This window comes from Pteropus alecto, unplaced genomic scaffold, assembly GCF_000325575.1.
Source record: "Pteropus alecto unplaced genomic scaffold, ASM32557v1 scaffold7, whole genome shotgun sequence".
Classification (NCBI taxonomy): domain Eukaryota; kingdom Metazoa; phylum Chordata; class Mammalia; order Chiroptera; family Pteropodidae; genus Pteropus; species Pteropus alecto.
In genome coordinates this window covers 13,955,573-13,960,601 of record NW_006494614.1, presented here as the reverse complement: position 1 = coordinate 13,960,601, position 5,029 = coordinate 13,955,573, and the positions used below count along the sequence as shown (strand labels likewise).

The following is a 5,029-nucleotide window of genomic DNA, read 5'->3' as shown; positions in this document are numbered from 1 at the left end:
AACAATCTGGAGATGTTTAATTCTATGACAACCAAAGGTATTTCATTTCCTCCCTGTGCCACCTACCCATCCTAAACAAATCTGACTCTAGATATAGAGTAGTGGTAAAATATGATACACCAATTACATTAATTTTAAAGATGGCCACACCTTACCTTTATTTACAAAGTGCCTTCATACAGGAAAGGTAGTTATTACTCTCCTTCTTCAGATATGAAAACCAAGCTTAAGTCATAAAGAGTTAAAGATGACACTAAAAGTCTTTGCCCTGAATTCTTCAAATATATGGCAATGATAGATAAAATATAAAATAAGAAAATCCCAAATCATAGCTATACTCAAAACAACAACAATAATAACAAAGGAAAAAAAAACACAAAACAAATAAACAAGAGAAGCATTTCCTTGGACCAGAAGCACAAAGCAGGGAGCAGAGCTGAAGCCATGGGTCTGATGGGACTGAAGTTAAGGTCAGGCTCCAGGGTAGAGTAATGTTCATGGAAGGAGACACTTGCTGCTGACAGCTGCTGAGGGTGATGATGTACATGGAACTTGACATTTAGAGAAATGAGAAAAGCCAAGCTGCTTGCTGGTTCAGTGAGTGATCTATATGAAGCCTCATTTCATCGCAGAGATCCACCATCATGGATTTGGTGCTGGACAAGGCCCCGGGAGGTGGGTTGAAGTAGCTGCAAAACTACGTGGGAAGTGGGGTAAGTTGTGTGGAGCACTAAAGAGGAGAAAAGAGGACTTAAGAAAAATCCACACCTAGACATCACTGTAAAAGCATAGTACATCAAGCACAGAGATAAAATTTTATAGATCAGTCAGAAAGAAGGGATAGATTATCTTCAGAGGAATAGCAAATAATCTTAAAACAGATGTCTTGTAAACAGAAATAGATGAAAAAAGGCAATCGATGATAGACCTTCAAACTGAAAAGGGGTACGGAATTCTATACCTAACTTAGCCATCATTCAAGACTGTGAACAAAATAAAGACATTCTGGACATAGACTGAGAGAGTTTACCATTCACAGACTGTCAGTGAAAGGAATACTAAAAGATACAGGATGCAAGAAAAACAAAAACAAAAAAGCATAAAAATGATAGGTGTGTGTATATAATGAATATTAAAATATTTAAAAATAATTAACTTATTTTGTTTTTAAATGAAACAAAAACAGTACAGAATAATGGCGACTCTGTAGGGTGAGGGGAAGGAATGTGCTTAATAGTATAAATATGGTAAGGTTCTTGACTAAAAAAGGGAAAGATACTGAACAATTTCGTTTTTACTAGAAAACTTTATATTTTATACAGTTAAAAGATTTAAGACTACCACTAAAAAAAGAAAACTGCATGCTATTGCTTCCAAGCCAGCAGAGGAATTTCTTTTAAACCATTTCCCATTTGCCCTGAGAATACTCGCCGGCGGCATTTACAGCTGCACCGTTTACTCCGAGATAACTCAAGGATCACAGTCCTAACCTTATCCCCAAAGTTTGCCATAAAATATTTTGCTTTTATTATTATTTTCACATTGCTCTAGTATTCGACAGTCTTCGGAAATAAATGACATCATTCTATTTATAGCATTCTGTTTTTAGTAGTGGTATTTCCATTTACAAAATATGGTAATTCTTGATTGCTGAAAATGTCAAATCCTAGAAAATCTAGCATTCTTATGAGTGACTTTAACATTGTTCTTGAACAGTTGTTAGCCGAAGATTCATTTGATGAATCCAATTTATGTATATATTTCTGTTACATTAGGATTAAAGAAATATCTCCAACAGTTTTTACATTTTATTTTCACAATGAAAACTAGCCAGATTTGCTTCAGCTTCAAAGGGCATGTTTATGTAAAACTAAATTAACACTGGCAGCGAACTGTACTTTTTTTCTAAACAGGAAATGGGTTAAAAGAAGATGAGAAACTATTAAGACAACAGAGGACGAAAAAAAAAAAGAAAAAAAAAAAGATAAAGTTTGACAACCAAAAAACATAACCCCTTCAACACAAAAATGGTAGATGTAAGTCCAACTACATTAGAAATCATAATAATGTAATCGGATTTATCACCTATTTAAAATAAGAATACCAAGAACTATGTCTTCTGCTTGCAGTGCTCTGATTTCTGCTTAAATATTAGTATATTTAGGAAACTTTATGCCAAAAAGCGACTGCCGGTTCAAATGGACAATGTCTCAAATGTTTATTGCCTCTACAAATGATTTTCAAGCTGAAGTCAAATGAGAAGGAAACTGTAATTTAAGACCAGCAGGAAGAGGGTCAGAAACACTGGGACTATGGATAAATGTTGTTTATAGAGAACTACATTCAGGTCTATAAAGACAAGAAAAGGCACTCGCACCTAAACATTGCTCTGCCAATTCTTTATTCCAATTTAGCCTGTGTTCTGTTATTCTAGCTTCGAACAATGCACCAGACACCCTCTTGTATGCTACAGATTAATCAAACTGCCTTATATCATTGAAAGCTAACTGTGGATGCTAACTGCATGAAGCTCTTATTGAAGTTACAAAAAACAAAACAAAACAAAACAAAACCACCTTTCCCCACTGCCCCAACATAATCACTCCTCTGCAACCATTATTCCCAACTTCCAGCCTAGAAAGAGCAACATGTTGATCTTTAAGGGGATGTTAACCTTATACTGAATGCCAGCCTTTCTTCTCCAGGCTAATTTAATCCACAAGTTCTCACACTACTGTGATTCCTTCAACTACTGAATCGGAGTATCAGTGAATTTTTGAGCTGGAGGAATGAGAACCCTGGGATCTTGGCAGGTAAATGTCTTGTACCCAGTCACTGGCTGCAGGTATAACAGCAGCCAAATGGAAACCCAGACCCATCTCCCACTTCCACTCAGGGCTCTCCCCCACTATATCACATATCAGGGCCATAAGACTGTACACCAAAATGGGTAAGAAAATGACTTCATTCTTGTTCCTCACAATTCCTTTGGCCTAGTTCCCTGACACCTTTTCTGTTCTAAACTTTCTCACTTTGCTGAAGCGATTAGTCATTGCTAGGAAGGCTCACGAGAGATTCTCAATGCAGGCTTAGAACAGTTCCACCTTCCAATCTATCATTCCCTTGAAGGCTGGCATCCTTCCCAGGCTCTTGTTTCCCTCTCTGGCCAGAAACACCTCCCGTGAAAAAGCATGGTGGCTTCCTCCATGGGAGAAGCAAGTTCGGTCATTCAATCTTGATACCACTTTGTTTCTAAAAGCAGACATACCTTTAACCTCCTTTTTGAAGAAGCAAGCCGCCCCACCAGGAGCCACCTGACTGAACACAGCCATGCTTAGTGTGTGGGAAAGAACCAAGTCTTCTTATTAACAGCTCCAGGCAAGGGGAGAGGCTCACGTTTTAGACTTTCTTAGAATAACCATATTTACAAATAAAATAAATGCAAATGCAAAACCACTGGAAAATTCCTAAGCCACAAATGTTTCAACATGGACCAGAGTCAGAAACAAAGGGAGAAACAAGGAGTGGAAGAAGCCTGAAGGAGGATAGAGAAGGAAGGAGGAAGCAGAGAAACCAAGGGCTGTCCAGAGAACACCCCAAGTTTTTCCCTCTTCTTTTTCCCTGACACACAGCCCACCTGACAGTGTTTTCCCTTTGTCTGCCTCAACATGGTGGAGTGACTTGGGTTTCTCAGGTAGGAAGAGGCCAGGACAGATTGCACACTAACCACATCATTCCTGACCTTTCTTTGTGGCTGTTAGGAAGGTCACAGGACACAGACTCCATTGCCTTGGAGAGAGAAAAAATCTAGGTGGCGTGGCTTTGTCTATGCTTTTTATCAGTTAAACACTTTCAAGATGTTCAAAAGAAATAAGGACCTAGTCCCTTTAAGGAATAAAGTTATATTATTCAGCCTGGGAGAATAAATTAGGAACAGCTGGGAACAAACACAATGACTCTATGTGCTTCTACTTTAAAAGGAACTTCATAATTTAACCCAACCTCTTCATTGTACAGATAAAGAAACTGGGACCCATAGAGGTTACGTGACTAGACCAGGGTTACGAGTTCAGTTGATGGCAGATTTAAGACCACACCTTGAGTGCCAGGGTAAGCGACTGTCCTATCACACCAGACTTGCCAGGAAGAGAGAGGACTACAGAGGCTGCATGTTCCTGAGGGAGGGAGGAAACCCAGAGACTGGGAGACACGGGAATGCTAGGTGTCCACACCAAATGGCAGAAGGGTGACTTACAAAGGTAACACCTGGATTCTACCAAGCATCTGAGTGTAAAAGGGAGAAGTGGCAGTATAAGAAAAAAGTAAAAGAAAAAAATACAAACCTCATAACGACGATTCAGTTTACTTCAACAGTCAGGGACTATGCTAAGTGCCGGTTAAGAAGCAAAAGTGAAGAAAGAGAAAAATAATTAAGCTATTTGAGCTAGTGATTAGGTGTTCAACATAATTAAGATTTTTTCCTTTACATTTCTCATTTTAGTGGGAATATATTCTATTACAAGTGTTTCTTACTTTGGTTCTTGAGAACTCTTATCAGAAATATTTTGGATGTTTTGTTATAATGCAGATTCCTGGGCTCTCCTCCAGAGTTAGTGAGTCGGAATCTCTCATGCTCTCACTCAGAAACCTGAATTTTACACAAGCTTCCCACGGACACTGATGTTTAATAACCAGTACCATACATAATCCCGTCATCGCAGAATCATACATACTCTATCTGTCCTCCAGTCCCCTTCACGCCCATTGCAGAGATACAGACTGAGGTACAGGGACACAAGGCCTTTTCTCCTCACCATGCATGAGGGAATGAATTGGGCTAGGTACTAGCTGTTTTAATTTTAACATTCTATATTGTTGGGCTAAAAGTGCAAATAAGTATTGTTCTGCTAATGAAAAATATACCACATTTTCTGTCATGAGTATATATTTCCTTAAAAGTCAGGAAAAGAAGTTAACTAAAAATAAACAAACAAAACAAAAGAGAATCATTGACTTTCTGGTCTATACC

At 38.4% G+C, this 5,029-nt stretch overlaps 1 protein-coding gene across 3 annotated transcripts in view; it reads right to left on the bottom strand.

Moving 5' to 3' along the window:
• The window catches only part of UBE3D (ubiquitin protein ligase E3D), a 132,859-nt gene that overhangs the window by 43,660 nt on the left and 84,170 nt on the right, over positions 1-5,029 (bottom strand). The window contains exon 10 of one of the 3 annotated variants that reach the window (XR_003044455.1): positions 4,362-4,386. The exons of the other annotated variants lie outside the window; for them this stretch is intronic. The gene's annotated coding sequence lies outside the window, so the exon portion shown is untranslated. Of the gene's footprint in view, positions 1-4,361; positions 4,387-5,029 lie in introns of those variants that run through there. 3 annotated transcript variants of the gene reach the window in all.